Source organism: Tiliqua scincoides, chromosome 1 (assembly GCF_035046505.1).
Source record: "Tiliqua scincoides isolate rTilSci1 chromosome 1, rTilSci1.hap2, whole genome shotgun sequence".
Taxonomy (NCBI): Eukaryota; Metazoa; Chordata; class Lepidosauria; order Squamata; family Scincidae; genus Tiliqua; species Tiliqua scincoides.
Genome location: NC_089821.1, coordinates 245,848,463 through 245,871,936, shown reverse-complemented (window position 1 = coordinate 245,871,936; position 23,474 = coordinate 245,848,463). Strand labels below are relative to the sequence as shown.

The 23,474-nt window shown below is 43.8% G+C and overlaps 1 protein-coding gene across 1 annotated transcript in view; it reads left to right on the top strand.

Annotated features, from left to right (window-relative positions):
• Positions 1-23,474, top strand: part of ALK (ALK receptor tyrosine kinase) — a 690,171-nt gene that overhangs the window by 363,658 nt on the left and 303,039 nt on the right. The window lies entirely within an intron of this gene.

Here is a 23,474-nt window from a genome sequence, read left to right as displayed (position 1 = left end):
GGGAAACTACTTGGCTTTTCATTCATGCATACACTGTGCTGACTAGCAGTGATGTGTACCTCTTCCTTCACATTGTTTTGCTATCCTAACTGGTAACTAACAGTGCAAGCTTAAACACCTTTACTCAGAGCTAAGTCCCACCATGTTCAATGGGGCTTACTCCCAGGTGAGTGCATGTAGGTTTACAGCCTCAATCAGATGTAGCATTAAATCTGAATCATTAATCACCAAAATACAATTTTTTAAGTGTTACAGGCTTTTCCTGATGGTGGATCACCAGTGTACATTACATTTATCAATGGAAAAGTGGAGAGTTCCCTCTTCCAAGGGATTCACTGTCTAAAAACAGATACAGGGGTGAATGGCAGAGGAAGCAGAAGGGAATTGTCAGAATAAATGGGGGAAAAACATGCAATTTTTTTCATGTGCACATAGGCTGATGGCTCAATCCTGTCAAGTGGCTTCGTTGCTCGAACTAGAGTGCTGGCAGTGGAGCGCACTACTGCATCACAGAAGCCATCACGGATGCACGCATAGCAACATGCTTCTAGGCTGCTGCCATAGATAGTGAGGAGGATCCCCGTGTGGTGGCAGTAAGGAGAAGCCCCACCATTGAGAACATAAGAAGAGCCCTGCTGGAACAAGCCAAAGGCCTATCTAGTTCAGCTTCCTGTGTCTCACAGTGGCACACCAGATGCCTCAGGGAGCACACAAGACACCTGCATCCTGGTGCCACTCCCTTGCATCTGGCATTCTGAGGTAGCCCACTTCTAAAACCAGGAGGACGCATGCACCCATCACAGCTTATAACCTGTGATGGGCTTTCTCTCCAGAAATCTGTCAGTACCCTTTCAAAGGCATCCAGGCCAGATGCCATCACCCCATCCTGTGGCAAGGAGTTGCACAGACTAATTACACACTGGGTAAAGAAATATTTTCTTTTGTTTGTTCTAATTCTCTCAACACTTGATTTTAGTGGGTGTCGCCTGGTTCTGGTGTTGTGTGAGAGGGAAAAGAACATCCCTCTGTATACACTCTATCCATTCCCTGCATAAATTTGTCAGCAAGTTGGTGGGGTGGGCATGAAAAGGATAGGATTGGGCTGTGAATTGCAGGTAGAGTAAAGGGACTCATGGTTATTCCAAAGGATTCACCAAAAACATATGCATATGTAAGTGTATTTATGAAGGAAGGAAGGAATTAATGAACGGATGCATCATCCAAACAAAGCTAGTGAATTCAGCAGACAGAAAAAACAAATCCAGTTAATGGGATTGTCTTTGAGGTTGTAACCTGCTTTGTTTTCAGCTTTATAGCCAGCTTGGACAGCCAAGCAAAGTCATCCTTTTCCTTCCCTGGCCCCAGGACAATAGCAGGCGAGAATTAAACTGTAGCTGTGAGCACAGAGTTGGGCTGACATGTGCAGCCCAACAACTAACTAACTGTTCGATGCCCTCTGTTGGCACAGTGCCTGAGCTAATGTCCTGTTAGTACAACATGCAAATTGGCTCTGGGAGAATCTCTGTCTCTCCTTTACCGCTTACTACTTATTAGCTTTGTGTCTTTAAATGGTGGTAATAAATAGCACTGGAATATTCCATCTAGGACAGGATTTCTGTCCCTTTAAGTGCTCGAAGGAAAAAAAGATGCTCCAGAAGGGCAGTTCATGATGACATAATGGAGAAAAAAGAAAAAAATTACCTGCTGAATATTGACTCATTTAAAGCTGTTAAAGAGACAGGAAGATTGTATTGCAGAAAATACAGCAGTAAACCAGGTCTTAACCGGCACAAGACACGACTACCCTTGTATCAATTAATTTCATGCTTCAAAATCCCAGGTATAATTGTGCCTATAAATTGTGCCTCTTAGACAAATTTCATTCTAGCATCTGGAAGTTGATTACCTTTATACAATACAGGTGTGCCCCCTTATCTGCAGGGTTTCTGTTCTGGGAACACCCCCCACCTACATGGATAGCTGAAACCGCAAAAATGGGTGAACACCCCTCCCCATGGTCCCAGCATGGGACCTGCAGCTGCCCCTGCTTCTGGAGGGGTCTCTGAGCTTTGCAGAGGCTGAGGATGTCCATCCCCCACCTCTGCTGAGCTCAGACAGAGCTCTACAGCAAAAAACCCCCGCTACTTCTGGTTTCTCTGTGAAACATTTTTTACAGTGACATTTTTAATGCCTTATACGCTTTAGGAGGCCCTCTGGAGGGGGGTGCACGTGCTGGAGGGGTCTGGACCTGATCTGTGGATAAGTGAATCTGTGGATAAGGGATCTGCAGATATGGGGGCCCACCTGTACATTCTACCCATACATGCCCGTGCATGTTCTACCTTGACGTATCCAGTTTAAACAAAACAAATCAGAGGCTAAAATGGTTCATATTATAAATTAGTTCATTAATTCAACCTCTCAGTAAGCTCTCAACCAATGACGTAGTTTTGTGTGTATGCAACTTTTTAAAATAGATTTGGGTCTTCTGTATCAAGAAGACTATCCAAGCATTCCATCAAGCAAACACATTTTGCTGTTTCTTGGTCTCTGGCCAGCTGAAATAGCACCTTCCAGTTGTGTAATTAAGATTAATTGCTAGTGATGTCTCCATTTGTCAGAGTCTCTGTGCCTTCCCTTAGATTGTAGTTAGCGGCAAAACAGCAGGAGCGTAGTTGTGCTAACTGATTCTGGATGCTTTAAAGTAATGTTCTTTTCTTTGATTTAGAATTTAATTTTCATATATATACAAATGAACATTCCTGGCGTTCTGATTACCAACTTTACCTTCACGGCTGCAGAGTACACACTGAGAAGAATAATTCAAACCAGCCATCATTCTTTTTGTTTGTTTAATGTGGCAAGCTGCAGAGAGAATAATTATAACAGTGGGCCATGCTCACTTATTCCAGTATTAAAAAAAAAATGACATGCCTGATTATCTGATTGAAGTGTGGAGAGGAAAGGCCCATTAAATAAGAGTGTGAGGCACTTAAAACAAAGTAGTGGAAAACTTATTTAAACAACACACTACATGAAATGCTCAGTATAGGTCCTAGTATGGCCCCACTGTGTTTGTTATTTCAAATAGCCAGGGCCGGCCTTGCCATGAAGCGATCTGAAATGGTTGTGTGGGGCAGTACCCTTGGAGGTGCAGCTAGGGGGTGAGCCCTCAGCCGATCTGTCCACCACTCTCTCCAGTCTGCTGCTCCAAGCAGGCGTTCTAATCCTCTTCTGACTTGTTTGGAACAAGAGAGCCAAAGTGGTGTAGTGGTTTGGGAGGTGGACTTAGACCTGGAAGATCCAGGTTCAAATCCCCCCTCAGCCACGAAGCTTCCTGGGTGACCTTGGGCCAGTCACTTTCTCTCAGCCTCACCTACCTCACAGGGTTCTTGTGAGTACAAAATGAGGGGAGCAGCTGTGTACACTGCCCTGCGCTCCTTGGAGGAAGGGTGGTATAAAAATGTGGAAAAAAAATGTGAAAACAAGTTGAAAGAAGATGGCAGTAGTGGCATCCCCCTTCTTCTAGGACTGCTGGAAGGAGGAGGAGGAGAAAGAAGCATTGTGGCTCCAGATTACAGTAGGCAAGGACAGGTACTTTGGAGTCCACCTTCTTTCCCTTTCCCCTCCTTTCCTTTCCTTACAAAGAGTGCAGCCTGTAGTCTTAGTGCTCCGCACCACATCTCTTTGCAATGAGCAGGAGCAGGGGATGTTCTTCATTTAAAACAGAAGCTGCATAGAGCAGAGAGACTACACTCTTCATAAGAATGGGGGTGGGGGTGCCTGCTCACCTACTTTCCCCTATGGGGGGGCACATGAAGAGGTGGTATTTGGAAAGATTCAGGCAGTGCAAGGAAAGAAGCTGCCCCGGGGGGGGGCCCTATGAGAACTGTGGTACATGAGGGAGACCATAACCCTCTTCTCCTGCCACGGTCCCAGCCTGGCCACACTCAGTTTTATTCCTTGCAGTGTTGTTGTGCCATCCCTGCTGCCCTCACAAAGTCATTGCCCAGCTCTACATAGTAGGAACATTGACTGATACATATTAGGTTTTGCCTACCTAAAGAGGGGGCAGGAGAATGGAAGCAACAGAATGAACTGCAGAAGTGGGAGCCACTATTCTTGAATGTCTCTCAATTCTGGGCTTCTAACAGCATGGCCAGCATCAAGGATTGGCATCACTGGGCAGGTCCCAAGGGCCCCGGGCCCCTGCTGCTCTCTGCCACCACATGTGTGCCCCAACCTTCGTATAGTAGTAGTGGAGAGACTGACTTGGGGTTCACTCAAGTAGGAAGGGACTGATGGAAGGCATTTTGCCAAGTATCCAACAGAACCTAAAGATGACCACAGGCTCAGACCACAGAAGATCACAGGCACTGCCTCAGTCAGAACTGGAAATTTCAACTACGTGTGATTGTATTGGAATTGCGGAAGATATTGTGAGGAGATAGGATGTGGTGTCTGTTGTGGCCTTTTGCTCTGGTGAATCTGGGAGACATGGGGTTAAAGCCTGGGCTTTCAGCAATGGGAGTGCTGCACAGCTGCAGCCACTAGAGACAATGAGGTCTTGAGGGATATAAGCAGCACCTGGAGCAGGAAGAGTTTGCAAGTTGTAGTTGGAGAAAGATTGGAGGAGGGAGAGGAGACTTGCTAGCTAGCTTATCAGACTGACTTTCTGGCTGACTGACCAATGGATTGACTCATGGACCTGTTAACAGAATGGCTAACTGTTTAATGAACCTGTGGATTGTTTGACTGGCAACTTGACCAATGGACTGGCAGAAATGCAATGAACTGGTGGACTGACTCATGGACTAGCTAGCTAACTGACTGCCTGGCAAGCTAGCTAAACAGAGACTGCCAGGTGGTGGTGAACTAAGGGTGCAGTGCTGCACCTGGAATTGCAGCTGCCTTAGGAACTGGGAGGAGGGACCCTGCAGCCCCACAGGCAAGCTACCTCTTTTACTGGTGCTAGGGTACAGTGGTAGTTTTTGCATACTGCTAGAGCTAACTGTGGTTAAGCTGGGGGAACTGATTAGCTTTAAAGTGAGCATATGTTCTCTAAGCCAAGTTTAGAACAGAAATTTGACAAGACAGTGATTCACTTCAGATACTTAAAGATTTTCATAGCAAATGTATCAAATGTTCAGTTGTTGGAGTTCAGAACAAATAGTCCCTTTTCTGTTTCTTCAAACATAGAAGGGAGATGGGCTGCTGGAATTTCCATGAATGATTGTTTGGGTTAGTGGGGTGTGTGGGGGACGACGACATCACCCTTTTCTTCCCAACCTCTGATTAAAGCTGAACACTGCCTTGAATGGATGTTAAATTTGGCAGATAAATGACTATTCTTTTGACTACACCAGCTGATGATATAAGCAGGTGTTAAGTGTCCATAATTTGTGCCATAGTTATTTACAGGACAGAAAAATGGATGGCCTCTTGGCATACGTAATGAAGATGTTTCTGCCTTTTTTTTGGAGAATAAAGTTTGACTGGTCTATCTAGGCTGTTACTCTTGTATGAAACCCTTGTCAGGCAAATTGCAGCTACTGTGCTGGGAGATTTTGGGCCTTGGAAGTCCCAAACAATATGAAGGGAAATTGTAAATGATTTAACAGAGAACTGCAATCTTGCAAGTGAGTTCTCAATACAGCTACAGAAATGCATTAGCTGGGACATCAGCCTATATTGAGGGTTAAGATTTATTTTGAAATATTACTGGGTATTGTTCTTTATTCATACATTGATGCTCTCCTAATATAAATTAATTTGTGGATCTGAGTGAGGGGCTGAAACCAGAAATGTTCTAGTTCATGTACATATATTAATAAAAACAATTTTTTGATTGGATTGATTAACCCACTTTTGATCCCTATCGCATATATGCAACATTGGGCAGAAATGGCTTAAGGTGTGTGCATATGTTTTGGATAGGGTATGTGTCTCCTGTTTGTGCTACTGCTTTTTAAAGTTTTTTAATGCACTGTTATTTTATGCTGCTGGTTTTTAACAATACTTTTTTTGTCTGTTCTGCATTCTTTTTTTAATTGTATGTTAATCATTATATTTGATTGTATTGTATTTGTAAGCTGACTTGGGTTCCCCATTATGCGAGGAAGGACAGGATTTTTTTTAAAAAAATTCTTGAATAGAAATTAAAAGTTTGGAGGAAAACGGGAAAAGTTGGAATAGTGATTTTGCAGGGACAGACCAAAAAACAAGGATCCCTACGACAGTTACAACATTGTCCCACACTGTCTTCAGTAATCTTCATAGGGTCCCTGAAGGTGTTGGCTGAATGAGTGTTTAAAGAGGACATCAACAGTATAGTATAACTACATCCAGTTTTGCTCATTTGAATTTACTTATGCAAATAACATGACCTGTCATGACCATTTCATCAAGAATATGTTTGATGACCACTTCATCAACAGTATGTTTTGTGAAACTCTTGAGCCTCACTTAAAGCCCTCCTCCTCTGGGCTGTAAATCTCAAGGACGTCAAAACCATAAGTCAATGTACTTTTCCCACAATCTGACTCGCTGCCCAATCCTAACTAAATTCCCCCCCCCCCAGTGATGGCCTCCTCAAGGTAAGGGGACTCTTGTCCCCTTTCCCCAGGATAAGCCCCAGGCAGCTGCTATGGGTGAACTTGGACATGTGCCAGCGATATCGCTGGTTCAAGTTGATCCATACAGGTGGATCAGGTCTAGGATGAAGGATAGAATATGGTGTGCACCAACACCACTGATCCCACCCCCTCCTGAGACTGTAAGCAAGTCTTACTTGCTCCAGCGGGTGTCCCTCTACACACTGGCACCAGCAGGAAGGCTCTGACCTTCCCGCTGGCACGTAGACCCTTTGTGCCATTGCTTTATGGTGCTTTTGCAACAGCGTAAAGGCCTGTTGTGGCAGTGGAATAAGCACTCTGCTGCTGCACCTCTCTATTAAATTGGGGCCTCCGTCTCACTAATGTATGAATTTGCCTTTTGAGTCAATCCATCGTTCAGTCTAATTCAGTATTATCTATACTGCCTAGCAGACGCGGGTCCTTTCCTATCCTTGTCTTGACATGCCAGAGTTTGAATATGAGATCACTGCATGTTAAGCAAGTACTCTGTCCCCATCCTGCAAAAGCCTTAATACTTAATTGTCTCACATCACTTGACGGGTTGTCCATTTCTTAGCGTGGGTGGGTGTGCTTGACTCTATAAAGCAGTGTTTCTCAAACTGGGTCGGGACCCATTAGGTGGGTCATGAGTCAATTTCAGGTGGGTCCCCGTTGATTTCAATATTTTATTTTTAATATATTAGACTTGATGCTACCATGGTGTGTGACTGCATTTGGGGAAATGTTACTGACCTGTACTTTTAACAAGCTACTATGTATATTCTTTTAACAATGATAGTAAATGGGACTTACTCCTGCGTAAGTGTGGGTAGGATTGCAGCCTAGGATTGTCGAAAATGTTCCTGCTTGATGATGTCACTTCCGGTCACGACATTGCTTCCAGTGGGTCCTGACAGATTCTCATTCTAAAAAGTGGGTCCTGGTGCTAAATGTGTGAGAACCACTGCTATAAAGTATACATTGATGAATACAAGCCCCATTTTGCATATAACAGAAAGAGAAAGAGGGTTCCAGGCAGCTTTTTGGTACAGTAAAAGCTAGATAGGATGTGAAAGGCTTTGGGAAAATGATTGTCTGCTTTCAATATACTCTCCAGCATGAATTCAGGCTTTCAGAAGAGGTGAGCAAACATGAGTCCCACTGATTTCAAAAGGAAGAGGTGGCTACTTGACATCTCTGACAATCGGGTCCCATAATAGAGGAAGAAAATCTGTTTCACTGAAATTAATGCACTTGAAATGCAGTGTGGCGATAAATTAATTTCAGGTCGGATTTTCTCATTTCTCAAGTTGCTCATTGTGTCAGCTAGTATCTTTTTCTCCCCCATTAACCTGAATTACATGTATTAATATCAGATAAGGTCTTCACAGTTCATGTCCATTTACAGGAGCAAGAAAAAGAAAGTGCTGTCAGGTGCTACTCTTCAATGGGGTTAAGCCAGCCAAGCAAAGATTTTTGCTTGCATCTTGTACAGCAGGATTAAGCAGTCATATGACAAAACAGGACACTGTACTGTATTAAGTCCATTCAAGGGAAATGGTACTCCTTGTTGTGTCATTAGGCCTCTTTGCAAACAACACATCAACTGCAGCTTGCTGCTCTCACACAATTGATAAAAGGTTCCCAATTTACAGAGATAGCAGAACATGGAAAATATTTTCTCTGCTTCTTTCTGAAAAGTACACGTTCCTGGAATATCTTAATAGTTTACAGTTTTAAGAACATACTGCAAGTCAGTGGCTTCATGGCAGTTTGATTTCTTCTGATCTGTAAGAGATCCCCAAAAGCTGAGAATCTGCAAAACTAAACAGGTGGGAGTGCCATTTTAGAGGATCATTTTGACACTAGGGTCGTTTGGATGAAAAAAATTAACCTGAAGATTCAAATAAGTGAGACGTGTTGGAAAAGGGGGTTCTGGGATTTCTAGCAAGCAGAGTAATCGACAGAAGAACCCTTTTCCACCACCCAGCTAGTTTGCTGCTGTCAATAAACGCTCAGGAACAGAGACTGTTAGGGTTCCAAAATAAATACTCAGTTTTATGGTTGCACACATCTTCTGAGGCATCAGAGGCTCCTACTACTTATGGAATCAAACTCTATAGCTGTACTGTGTGTGTGTCAGAGAGAGAGAGAGAGCGCGCACGCGCGCGCGCGCGCACACACACACGCACACGCACACGCACACGCACGCGCACGCGCACGCACGCGTATGTATGTGGGAGGAAGGGGAAGGTAGTTGCACAAAGGGGCACACCTCCTATAGGAATTGTAAAGACTCGTAAAGAGTCTCAGTGTCTGGACAGCACACTGTCCCCCATATCCTGCAGATGGTATTGCACCAAAATTTCAACAGAAAGTTTAGAGTAGCGGTTCCCAAACTTCCTAGCATCGTAACCCACCTCATCCTACACAGTGGGTTGCAACCCAGTGCTCCCTGCTGCACCACATAGCCTTACTGGGAGCCTTCAGAGGCTGCTTCCAGGTTGCATCGGGTCCAGAACCCACTCCATTGGCCTCCATGAGACCCAGAATGCCTGTAAAAGCAGCCCGGAGGTTGCAGGCACAAACCAGAAGTCACTTCTGGTCACTTTTGTAAGACATTCTGACTCCTGAGGGATGTTTGTGAAAGTGTTTGCTCATTTAGGGAGAGGGCAGTTTGATACAAGATAAATAGTGTCTTCAATCTCCATTTGCTTTGTTTGCTGCAAGTGATGAAATTTACTGCTTTAAATGAGCCCTGATTGGCTAGGATCACTCTTGGTAGGATGAAATGGAGGGATGGTGCAGGGTAAGGAAATAATGGCTGCAACCAGCTGCTAATCATTATGGGAAAAGGGACAACTAAGGGGTTTTTGGTGGGAAATATTTCACATGCCAGACAGCGAATAGCTTCCTCAGTGCACACGTTTTTTCCCTTAAGCCATTTCTGCCCAACGTTGCATATATGCAACAGGAATCAAATGTGTATACATGTGGGCTGGGCAGAAATGGGTTAAATAGAACAGAAAGTTTCCTCTTGGTTGTGGATTCCAGAGCCTACTCTGTGACATTCTAGACAGTCTTGTGGGCACAGGTTCTAGCTGTAGAGTTGTATTGATTTGATTTGATGACCTATTGAATTTCATATAACACTTTTGTTGGGATACCACAAAGTGGTTGAAATTGGAAAGATGATGGAACAACATGTGAAATCCACAGTTGCTTTCTGATCCTATCAGTGGCTTTTGGTATCCGTTGCAATTTTCTTTATCTGCCAGTAGGTAAAGCTGCAGCTAATGATAGGCACAGACTCTGCACTCTTATTGATCCTTCGTAATAAAGAAATCAATTATTCTATCTGGCTGCTAAAAGAGCTGATATAATTACTCTCAGGGTGCATAATAGTGTCAGATTATTCCCTAATGGCCTTAGTCACATACCTACCACATTGTATTATTGTGCAGCTTAAAGAAAGCTTTGGGCAATCATTTCATATGTATCATTTTGCTAAGGAGTTTTCTTTTTTAAAAAAAAACTGCAGACATAAGCAATGTAATTATATTTTCATAGTCTATTATCATAACTGCAATTATGTGATCTGAGCATTGTCTGGAAGGCAGAAATAAATGGAAAGCACACAGGCTATGTCATTAACACAGGACTGCACATGTCCATTAACTTGGCCTCTTATCTATTCTCTTTTATGTATTAAAATCTGTGTGCTTTGGTCTCCAGAGAGGAAAACTGAGTTCCAGTGAAGACAATACTTGTCATCCCCAGGCTTCCCCAGCGATCAGTAACACTTCTCTCTACTTCAGCTGGAACATTTGGAAAATTTCTTACGTTCTGTTCAGCCACAGTTAACGGGTGTGCTTTTAAGACATACTTAATATCTGCATACAGGGGAAATCCATTACATGTGCGAGGATTAATTGCAGTGAGCCCAATGGCGTAACTCAGTGGAATGGCATGCAAGAAAGAAAGAGGGAGATAGTTTAGAAGTGCTACAATAAAGAACTTGTATTGTGGGAATAATAACAGAATAACAGGGAGGGGAGATCAAAAATAACATACCGTGCAGTATGTGCTCAATCAGACAACTAGTTTTTAAACATAAGTGGTGTTTGGGTAAAAAAGAGAAGACGAGGAAACCCTTACAAGGGAAAGGGGGTGTGGGATAGTGCAAGGGAGGAAGGGAGAGGGGGGGAGCAGGAAGTAAGGAAAATAGGAGGGTTAACTGGGGGAAATGGGGTTGGAAAACTGTAGGGGTTGCAGTTTCAGAAGGGAGATTGCAGAGGGAAGAAGGAGAGCGGAAGAACCAGGGAAAGAGAAGAGAAAATGAGCAGGGGAATACCAAGATTTTAGCCACAGCATAAGACTACTGAAGGTGAAGTTGCAGTGCCCTGTAGCTGGAACTAGGTGAGGGATAAGCCCCTCAGTGGATAGGGAGATCACGCCATTCACTTGTACTGGGAGAGCTGTTCTCTCCCACATTTGATTGTTCTTCACCAACACTCCAGATGATTGGACAGGTGCCCTGTTGGAGCAGCAGCAGTGACAGTTAAAGGTCTGCCCTAAAGAAAGCCTGGGGCTAATCGCAGGCCTCCCCCTAAAACTGTTGAAAAATAAACTAAGGGTGCAATCCTAAACCACATTCCAGCACTCACATAAGGGCAATGCAGCTCTGAGGTCAGGGAACAAATATTCCCTTACTTTGAGGAGGCCTCCGTGAGTGCCACTCAACTGCAGGATGCAGCACATGTTCCATTGGCACTGCTATGCCAGTGCTAGAAAGTCGGTTAGGATTTGGGCTTAAGAGCCCAATCCTAACTTGCGCTGGAACAGGCAGGCCAGTAGGCCTGCGCTGTATCCAGTGCAAGTTCCATGCAGCCAGAGGCTCAGCCAGGAGCAACAGGAAACTTTTTTTCCCCTTACGCCAGGGACAGCCACTACAGTCCCAATGGGGTTACTTGGATATGTGTCACCTCAGCAGGTGGCTCAAATCCAAGCAGCCCTGGACGGCCTGGGAATGAAATTGGGATCTGACATAAGTGCCGAATCCTGGCCCCGCTTCCTGCCCTCCATCTGCCGCCTGCCCTCCACTGTCCTGAAATGCCACCTTCCCCATGTGTGCCCCCCCCCCCGAGCTTGGCTGGCACAAACATATCTCTCCCCGGGGCCCACGGCAGCTTGGGGAGGTTGGCGCACATCCATGCACCAGCATAATTCCCCTCAGTGCTTTACGGCACTTTCACAACACTCCCAGGTTGGCACAAGGGACTTGTGCTCTCCCAGAGCACAGTTTGAATTGCGCCCTAAGGGCCCAATCCTATCCAACTTTCCAGCGCTGATTCAACCCCAAGTTAAGGGAACAAATGTCTCCTTATCTTGAGGAGACCTCTGTAACAGCCCCCCCCCCAACTGCAGGATGCTGTGCATTTTCTGTTGGCACAGCTGTAACAGCACTGGAAAGTTAGATAGAATTGGACCCTTAAAGATTATTTCCCCTGATCCCTCTGTAAGTCTTCAACTCCACAATGGGTCTCCTCAGATCTGCACCAGCTCTGTAGCTGGCACATGTCAGCTGGGCAGAATATGAGCCCATCTGTGTGCTTTTTTTAAAGCAGAAGAAACAGTTGCTCAGCTGTTCCATCTCGCAGCTGCTCCACTTCTAGAGTGGCTGCTGCTGCCCCGCCCTCTTCTCCCTCCACTCCGAGGCTGCCACCTTCTGTGTTCACTGCATTTTGTTTGCAAAGCTCTCCTTGATCCTTGTCTGGTTGGTTCCTAGTTCCCAGCCTGGGATTGCTTCTTATCAAAGTGAAATCTCTCTTTTCAACCCCCTCCCTCTTCCACTCCCCCCTTTCGATCTCCTAACCTTCCCGCTTTCCTCCCCTTCCCCTTAAAGTTGCTTCCATGCAGTTGGCAAAGGGGGAGGGGAGAGACAAGCACACACTTTACTTGGCCAGGAGCAGAAAAAGGCTACTGTTTTTAAAGTGATTTACTAATCTTGTTGTTTGACTGAAGAGGAAAGGCTGTATTTTTAAAGTGATGAATCTTGCTCTTTGAAGGGAATATTTATCAGCCATTGATGAAGTGATTGCCCGCCCAGTCCTATCCACACTTTCCTGGGAGTAAGCCCCATTGACTCTAATGGGATTTACTTCTGTAGACATGCATAGGCTTGAGCTGTGCATCTCCTAGTATAGGAGAACAAATCAGCTTCCTAACCAAACCCTTATCAGCTCTGATATATTTTCATGGTCTATTTTTGTTTTCCCCACCAGCTGCTAGAAAAACTTAATTTTTTAAAAAATTAATAAAGGGTTCAGTCCTATCCAAGGAGAATGGGAGAAATGACTAGTGGGATTGGGGTCCACAGGTGTGTGTGTGTGTGTGTGTGTGTATAATGTTGGTCAAACTGGTTGTTCACAAAGTTCATTTGATAAAACAATTCTATTGGTATGCTTACAAAGTTAAAAAAAAAAAGTCTTCCTGGACCAGACAAAATCTACCTACTCTAGCATCCTGTCTCCAACAGTGATCAGCAGCTGATCATTTATAAAGCATGCATGTTGCTGTGTATTAATAATATATTTTTAAGATCTGCATTTAATTAATGATATGATTAATATAATTAATATTAATGTAGTTAATATTTCTGACCACTTCCTGTTTAATGATGTCACTTCCGGCCCTCAGGAACATAATGGGGAGTCATGGCCAACAGCCACGGGGGTCAAGGGAGCCACTGGCCGGAAAAATTGGGAGTACCACTGGTATAAAGGGTCCAGTTAACATTGGGAAATTGCTCTCATGCTTTGAGACATTAGTCCCATGAGATGCCTGTTGCTTGCAATGAAATAAAGCCTGCAAATGATCACCCTTGAGTACTGAGTCTTGCTTTCTTGAACCCTGCAACAAACATGGTAAGAGTTTTTAGTTATTCACAAAAGGGCTCAACAAGAATGCTCATAAAAGCCTGATCATTCTGCTCTCCTTCACAAACTTGTGTAAGAGGAAAAGAACAAACCTTTTCTAGCTAAGGGATGTAACTACTGGCTAAAGGGAAGGATCCCATCTCAGGGCAGAACTTTGTCCTATCTGCTGGCTGAAGTAGAAGTGATAGTTCTGAGCATGCTCACTAATATTTTCTGCCAGGGTCATGGCAATTGTTAATTTTCCCAAGGTTAAGAAAGAGTTTACACCTTTCCTTAAGTGGAGGTGGAGAGAAGAACATTTGAGACTCATTTTGAGCTTCAGTCTAGAGATGGGTTTGGATTGGCTTCAGATGGGTGAAATTATTTTTTCAAATGTGGTGGTCCCCCTTTTCTTAATAATAATAATAATAATAATAATAATAATAATAATCTGATGACTATTACAAATGCAGTCTTGGCAAATAAATTCACAAAAGCTTCCAGCCCACAAAAATGTTACAGTTTACAAAGACTTTCCTGCAACTTGGAGGTGGGGGAAGCAAAATTAACTGTAAAATTCACTGGGAGAAAAAAAACATTAAGAAGTTCCTCCGCCCACCTCTCACTACACACCAGCTTCCTTTGCCAGCTTGCAGTCTCCACGGCCATATTTAGTTGCAAAAAAGGAAGTGATGAAAACAAAGGACACACGATGAAGCATCAGGGTTGTGTCCCTCTGCTTGGTCAGCTGGAAGTGACCTTACCCATATAGTAGTAAGGTTCAGTTCAGTTCAATACTGAACTGAACTTAATAGTAGTAAGTCTTTCCTGATAAAAATAGCAATTTGAACTTTTGCTCAGAGCTCACACTTTTAAATTTTTCACCATACTACCAAAATTGTGTTCTCAACTCGGAATGCAACACTTGAACATAAGTATGCAGATTGGTGGGCTAGCAATGAAATGTCTGCAGGATTCGCATTTATTAGATACCAAAGTAATACTGATCTTGGCATACTAAACAGCAAAATAACACTTGAGTTTTGAAGGTTACTGCTAAACATGATAGACGGTGGTTTTCTGGTGTGCACGACTCACTTGCGGTGATTTCATTGACAGATGCCAAGAAAATAAATGAAGGGCCTTCTGCCAGATGTGACAATAGGGACTTGAAGGGTGAAGGTTGTTCCTCGAAGTATTTTTTCCTTTAATAGTTTGCTAGTCTTTTTTTTTTTTTGGCTGAGTGATGGCTTCCAAATGGATGCAAGATGAAATGGCATTATTTGGTTTAGAAGAGAGACTAGAGTTCCAGTTCCATCATTACAGAAAGGGGCTGTTCTTATGTTCTTATAGGTTTCTCAGCCCAGTCTAAATCCATAGATTGACCATGGCAACGCTCTTTTTTTTTTAAAGACACTATAAATAAATACCATCTTGTTATACGAGACTAAAGGGAGCCAGAGTCCAATTTCCTCCCTGAGGCCTGGCTTCAGGGTTATGTGACCCTTGTGCAAGAGACTATGCATGATCCTTACAAATTCTCAAAGCACGTATCCATACCTCCCTTGCATGGCTTCAGTGAATGGCAAAGCCTCACACAGTCCAACATATTCACTCCCAATTCCCCTCTTCGTTTGGAAGCTAAAAGCAGAGGCATGGAAAGGTTCATAGGTCAGTGATTGAATATCTGCTTTGAATGCAAAATATCACAAGTTCAATCCCTGACATCTCTGGACAGGGCTGGGAAAGAACACTGCCTGAAGATTAGGAGAATTGCTGCCAAGTCATAGACAATAACAGAGATTGATTAATGGTCTTATTCAGTATAAGAACAGAAGAATATAAGAAAAGCGCTGCTAACTCAGGCCAAAGGCTCATCTAGTTTAGCTTCCTGTATCTCACAGTGGCCCACTAGAAGTCTCTGAGAACACATAGACAACAAAATACCTCTATCTCAGGGGTGCTCACACTTTTTTGGCTCGAGAGCTACTTTGAAACCCAGCAAGGCCTGGAGATCTATCAGAGTTTTTTTTACAATGTTCACGCCATCATAACATTTAGCATTTATGTGTACAATGTATGTTGGTGTACCTTGCATAACCGCATGAGCCAATATTGCACAACACAACATAATTAACTATAAACATTTTTTGTAATTACTTGAGTTTACTTTGATGACTTGCACTGAAGTGAATCAGCCACGGATGCATAGTCCAGACAGTAGCTGCTGACAGCCAGCCTCAAGCACACTTCCAAATGTTCATCAGTCATGGTGGAATGGTACTTGGACTTAATGATCTTCATGTAGGAAAAGGCTGACTCACATAAATAAGTGGAGCCCTTCCTGCCTCAGGTGCTGTTATATCCCTGAGGGCCCTATTGCCTTCAAGTGGCTGCAGCTGTGCAGCACACTCTGCTGGATGCCCAGGCCTTACCCTTAAAAGGGCCACTGTTGACACCACATCTACCTCCTCACCAGATCTTCCTCGATTCCAATACAAGTGGGGGGGGGGAGCAGATCTCTATACAGACCAGTGCAAAAACAGGGGAAAGGTGTGGGGGAGGGAAGATCTCTATATAGACATCACAGCAAGACCAGTGCAAAACCCCTTGCACATAGAACTAACAGATGGAAGTTGGGGGGGGGGGGGCAGATCTCCATACCTACCAGTGCAAAAGCAGGGGAAAGGTGTGGGGGAGGGAAGATCTCTATATAGACATCACAGCAAGACCAGTGCAAAACCCCTTGCACACAGAACCAACAGATGGAAGTTGGGGGGGGGGCAGATCTCCATACATACCAGTGCAAAAACAGGGGAAAGGTGTGGGGGAGGGAAGATCTCTATATAGACATCACAGCAAGACCAGTGCAAAACCCCTTGCACACAGAACCAACAGATGGAAGTTGGGGGGGGGCAGATCTCCATACATACCAGTGCAAAAACAGGGGAAAGGTGTGGGGGAGGGAAGATCTCTATATAGACATCACAGCAAGACCAGTGCAAAACCCCTTGCACACAGAACCAACAGATGGAAGTTGGGGGGGGGCAGATCTCCATACATACCAGTGCAAAAACAGGGGAAAGGTAAGTCAGCCCCAGTAGAGTTAACGGGGCTCACTCCCAGGGATGCGTGGTTGGGAGAGAAGCCTGCCAGCGGCTCCTCTCCAGGTCTACTCACAAGTCAGCTCCAGTAGAGTCAACGGGGCTCACTCCCAGAGATGCGTGGACAGGAGCTCACTCCCAGGGATGCGTCACTCCAGGGAGCGTCACTCCCAGGGTGGGGCTCACTCCCAGGGATGCGTGGATGGGAGAGAAGCCTGCGATCGACTCATTTTGCCTGGCGATCGACTGGTGGATTGCGATCGACGTATTGAGCACCCCTGCTCTATCTTGTTGCTACTCCCTTGCATCTGGCATTCTGGGATAGACTTTCTCTAAAACCCAGTGGTTGCATACTGTCATCATAACTTTAACCTGTGATGGACTTTTCCTCCATTAATCTGTTCAATACCCCTTTTAAAGCCATCTAGGCCAGATGCTATCACAATGTCCTGTTGCAGGGTTTATCTGTTCTAACTCTCCAGCCAATCAATTTTAGTGGATCTCCTCTGGTACTGGTGTAGCAAGAGAAGGAAAATAACTTTCCTCTATCTGCCCGATCCATCCCATACATATGTCTCAATCATGTCTTCCTGTTGGGCAGGATTGGCTTTAAGCCAATTGGACCGATTGCTCCCAATTGAGTTCCACGCCGAAGGGTTCCCCATGCCAGTCTTGTCAAACACACAACACATTGCAACAGAGACCATTTCACAGTCACTAAAACAAGTGGATTTGTAACTTTTTACTTTTCAAAGGTAATCTACACATTTTGTTTATTTGTAGGCTTACAAGAATGCAGTTCTATATTTAATTATTAGAACCATTTGGTCCATTAACTCACATGCACCTTTTGTGTGCACATTTTGATTGCTTTCCACTCTACCATAGACATGTAAAATCCATAATAAACTTTATATCCCTAAGATTCTACAGACCTTGGCTGTGAATCTGGAACGCTGCAATACATGTTTCCAGTTGGGCCCTGCAGCTCCTAAGGCCGACCCTGCCCTCATATGCTTTCTTTTGAGATTGAAGAGCCCAGATTGGTGAGATTGATGAGCCCTTCCTCATAAGGGAAATTCCCCAGCCCACTAATCATTTTGGTCATTCTCTTCTATCTGTTTTTTCTTCCGCTATATCCTTTTGGAGCTATGGTGACCAGAACTGAACATAACCATCAATTTGTATAATGGCATCATAATATTGGCAGTTTTATTCTCAATACCTTTTTAAAATGATCCTGAGCATGGAATGGCCTTCTTCACAGCCTGTGCATACTAGGTCAATACTTTCTTCAAGCTGTCCACTCCAAGATCTCTTTCCTGATATGTCACAGACACCTCAGAACCCATCAGCATATATGTGAAATTATGATTTCTTGTCCCAATGAGCATCCCTTTACACTTACATTCATTGAAACACTTTTGCCATTTTTGCTACCCATTCCCCAGTTTGAGAGATCCTTCTGGAGCTCTTCACAATCCAGTCTAGATTTCATCAGCTAGAAGAGATTGGTGTCCATCTGCAAACTTGGCCACCTTGTTGCTTATCCCTAACACCAGATCCTTTATGAGCACATTGAAAAGCACTGGTCCTAAAACCAATTCTTGGGGGCACACCACTTTGCACCTTGCTCCACTGTGAAAATTGCCCCTGTACCTCCCAGTCATGTACAGAAGCTCTCCAACTTACATTTGTTTGAATTATGAACATTCAAATTATGAATGGCCTTGGTTGGAACTTTGAAATAGGCACAACTGTGAAGATATATATATTTTTAAAGGGAAACAGCTTTAAGACAACCCAAGCAGCTCAACAACTTTGAAAATAGTGACCCCTTGCTGTCGCAACAGGTGAGATAGCAACTCAATAATTTTGGATAGCATTGAAAATCTGGGAATGTTCCTATGTATCCCTGGGGCTAGAAGGGAGAGAATGAAGAAAGCAGTCACTATGGCCAAGGCTGATTGGGCACAGTGAGAGCTATTGCAAGGCACAGGGGAGCATTAATCCTGTATGAGAAAAAGGGTCGTGGATGGAGGTACCAACTCCAACAACATAATAACATAACACGGCCATCTTTTACCACTACCAAGTAGGACAAGAAGGGAAAGGAGGGTTAAAGTGACTTTGAACAAGGCTCCTTGCTAAAAAACAGAGAACATCATAGAGTTTAAATCTTAAAATCTAATTATGATTAATGTGACTTAAAATTAAGACCAAAAGGACCATTCTTATGACTGGCCCCTTCTGAACTGTAATTGCTTTGGGCCAGTGGACACACTAGGGTCATACTTTTGCCCACAGGCAAATTTTTGGAATTTCAGTGGCTGTCTGAGTTACGGATATCTGTGCTTCAGACAGCTGCATTAATGCTTTTGTACAGTAGTCTTGCTTTTGTAGTAGTTCTTTGGTGGTGGTTTTCACAGGCATAAAAATGCGGGGCCAGTAACAACCAGATGTTTCTACTTAAGCACAGACCCCTGGATCCTAACCTGAACTTAAATAGGGTATGTAGTACAGCTATCCTCCCTTGCATGATATATCTGTATCAAGTGAGTTCTTTCTTACTGTCACTGGGATGTTTCAACAACCAGGGCATGGTAGTGGTAGGGATCAACCATGCCAGGGAAGGATGAGTTTAACCCTTATCAGTAGAACTGTTGAAGAAACCTTTGTTGGTTAGTCATATGAGTTTTGTAAGTCAATGAATCTATTGATAACATTTGGATATAAGTAAAAGTAATACAAGCTTTCCTTGTTTTCAGATGATGCATGCCAGTGTTGTAGTGGTAGAGGCATTCCCTCTTATCTGAGAGAAAAGGACATGCCTCATTTAAGGTGGCATCTGTACTTTTCATGCGTACTTGTCTTTAAAACATTTTTTAATATGTGCTGCCCAATTAATTGGGGAACTTCTTAAGTTGATTAAAATTTTAAAATAATTTTAAATCAATTGCTCTAACTGCTTAATTGATTAAAATGTTGCAGCCCTATTTATCAGTGTGCCCACTCATGCATTTGTGTGTCTATAGATTGCATTGCTGGAGCTGAGAGAGTTGGTAGCAAAGTGGACTGAGTCCCAAAAAAATGATGGTTCAACAGAATCCATTTAAATCTATGTTTACTCTTGGTAAACTATGCAGAAGTAGAGGCCCTGTCCTTATCTGGTTTCTGCTTCCATGTATTTTGCTGAGAAAAGTGGCAATCTGAGTGCAAGGGCACCATTCTCAGCTAGTGCAAATAATGCATATGTTGTACTGGGGCACAAACTGCAAATTGGTCATCAGTCACATCTGTCCCAGGCACTTTTACCCCCACCCCCAAGATTTATTCTGAAGACTTAACACCTCCGTTAGTGTTGTTACCAAATAGCTTTGAAAAAAAGAGCCAGTTACATTTGGGTGTATTGTAATCCAGAAAAGGAATGAACGATAGCTTTGTTTTTGGTTTTTTGTATTTTTTTTAAGGCAGATTCAGTTTTTGGTTGCAGTAATTGAGTAATCTTGTTCCTGACATGGAAAATAATACTTCCATTGTATCTGGAATCAGTTAGGCATCAACTGGATGAATAGTCATGACCTTGTTTGTTTGTTTTTTTTTCAAAAGGACATAAACACATTTCAGAGGTGTCTAATAAGATTACCAAACTGATGGACAGAAGTTTTGAGATGCAAGACTTGGATCTTGAACAGGGTCAGCTGACCAATGAGGCTGACAGAAGCAGCGGATTGGGGGAATTGAGAAATGGTGCCTGCCACCTTGTATCTCTTGGCTGGCACCTCCAGCCCATTGGGGCACTTCAGTTGACTCTCTGGCCCATTTCCCACTCACTGAGGTTTGGGGCAGCAGCAGCTCAACTCCAACAGCTGGAGGAAGAAAGGAAAAATGAAGCGGCCACTGCCCCCTCCTTTTTGCCCTCTTAGGAAAGCAGCCAAGTTGGAAAGGAAAAGTGGAGAGTGGCAATCCACTCCCCTACCCCCTTGCCTTGAGCTTCAGCATTGCCTCCTTCCTCCACACCACCCTGTTGGAAATAAACAGGGTGAGTGGAGCATGTTGGCCGCATGACAAGTTAAGGAGATGATCCCAGTGCTTTTTTTGTAAAAAAAAAAAAAAAATATGCAGGAACTCACTTTTTATTTATTTATTTATTTATTTATTTATTTATTTATTTTTAAACCATTTTTTACACACACACACACACACACACACACACACACACACACACACACACACACGTCCATCCCGTGTGAGCTCCCTGATAGCAAAAGCACTCCTGCCACAGCTGGAGTGAAACACCCCATTTTTTTTAGGTGGGGAGGTGCTCCATTGGGCTATAGTAAACTCTCTCCATTGGGCTATAGGAAAGCCTATACAGTAGTTAAAGTGTTCAGAACAAATATATAAGGTCTTGAGCCCAGCTGGTGGCCATCAGTGCCTGAAGTGTTAGTTCCAAACACTTTGAGCCTAAGAGCTCTGGTGGCTCAATGGCTAAACTGCAGGTCTGTGGAGCCAGAGGCTTGAGGTTCAAATCCCTATGAGGAATAATTTTATTTAGGTGGGAAGGTGCTCCATGGCTGCAAAATATAAAGGTTGGTTGCTAGTTGCCAAAAGGGGGGCCGGTTGAGGCTGCAAAATTCCTCAAAGTTCAGTCCCAGGCAGGCTCTTTTTTGAACTTTTTTTTAAAGTCCCAGGTAGGACTTAACCCACAGTCTCCAGCAGGGGGCTCACTCCAGGAGCTTAACTGTGGGTTAAGTCCTAACTGGAACTTAAAAAAAAAAAAGGTCAAAAATATTATTAAAAGGTCAATATATATATTATTCCTCACTGGGATTTGAACCCTACAGACCTGCAGTTTAGCCATTGATCCACCTTAGCTCAATTTGAGCTCTTAGGCTCAAAGTGTTTGGAACTAATACTTGAGGCACTGATAGCCACCAGCTGGGCTGAAGACCTTATATATTAGTTCTGAACACTTTAACAATAGGCTTTCCTATAGCCCAATGGAGAGAGTGCTGGGCTGTGGAGCACAAGGTTGGAGGTTCGAATCCTTCCCGAGCCAGCAGTGCGGAGCGGGGTGGTGCAGGCAGGGGAAAAAAGGTGGGGGCAAGGAGGAGGGAAAAAAGGGGGCAGGGTGGTGCAGGCAGGGGGGAAAAAAGGTGCCGGAATGCCGTTCCGGTGCATTCCATTACAAAAAAAGCCCTGGACGTTCCAGATTTCCTCCATGCCTTGTCTTGCCCCCTCTCATCTGCTTGTTCACCTTTTTGGGCCAGATGGGCAAGGCAAAGGAGGTTGCAGCAGCAAGAGCAGTGGTAGGGCAGCAGGAAGCATAGTTGCAGGGATGACATTTCTTCTCAGCCTCTCTGGCTTTTGAATGCATCTAGTTGAGCATTAGTAGAAAGGGAAGGTGTGATACATTTTGTAAAAAATATTTAATAGAAAACCATAAGGAATGCTGGTAAACTATTGTGCCTTCATGTTGGATATGATGATTTTTTGATACATACGTGTTCATAGACTTTGTTCACATTCTTGAGTTTCTATCTAATGATTTTGAAAGACACCAATTGACTCAAAATGACCTTTGAAAAGCTGTGAGATGATGATCACTCTGAGAATTGAAAATAAACAAGCAGGTATGTCTGGCAAACGTTTCATTGACTATTTCTATTCCTGACGGAATTCAGGGTTGGGATTTGGATTTGGATAAGATCAGTGATTTCAAGAACACAGCAATGAACAAAGAGGCTTTAGATTCCAGAAGAGAATACTGTACATTTGTCAGCAGTGTCAAGTTTGCTTAGGATTTGTATGTGCATGTGTGTGTGTGTGGGGGGGGTGAAATTCATGCTTTTTCTATTGTATTTTGTCAGAGGTGCTGACAGAGGTGTTTTCACACAAAGCTCAGCTTTGGGGAAATGCAACTGGAAGTGAGGATCAATGATGGGATGAAGGAACCTAGATAGCTGATCACCCAGGTGCATAAAATGTGGGGCTGGCTTATAGAAATAATTTTTGGTACATGTGTTTTTCCAGCCTGGTGAGGACACATCACCATGCTATCTTCATCATTTTCTGGAAGCAAGAAGGCACATGCCTGCAAAGGGTCTAGGCATGTCTGAATGCCTATAATGAAGCAAGATTGCTGATGCCAAGCAGGCCTAGGTTTAGTCAGCATCTAAGTGGGTCCCTGTACATAGCCAGTCATGCCAGGTGTGCCTGAGAACCACGGCTCCGTGCAGCCTGTGGCTACTCCACAGCTTCTCAGTGGTACAGGTTTTGTTTTGTTGTTGTTTGTGAGAAGAGGCACTGGCAGAGAAGAAGGGTTGGAATTGTGATCTATATTGAGTATCAGTTCAGATGCATCTGGACCAACCCAAAATTGGTCACTTTTTTTTTTTAGAGGCAAAGTTTGCTTTTCCATCCTTCTCTCTCCTCCACTTCAAGTGCTCAGCTTATACTTACATGAGGTCTTAACAACATGAATTCACTGCAATGATTTTTATCTTGGAAAAGAATCAAGGATGAGTTGAGGTACATTCCTGAGGTGGAGCAGCATGAAATCTCACACGATTACCTCTGCAAACATCACATAATTAGACAGAAAATCATGAGATCCCATACCCATGGTCTGCAGGGATCCCCCCGCCCCGCCCCCCAGCACTTGCACTCCCTCCAGAGGCAAGGAAAGTCTCCAGAGGGTTTTCTTAAGCCCAGCAGAGGCCACGTGCTTTCACCCATGGCTTCTGCTGGGCTCAGATTGACACTTATAACCAAAAAAAGGGATTTCTGGTTTTTCCATAAAACTGGAAGTGACTTTTTTTAATGCCTTGTAAAGC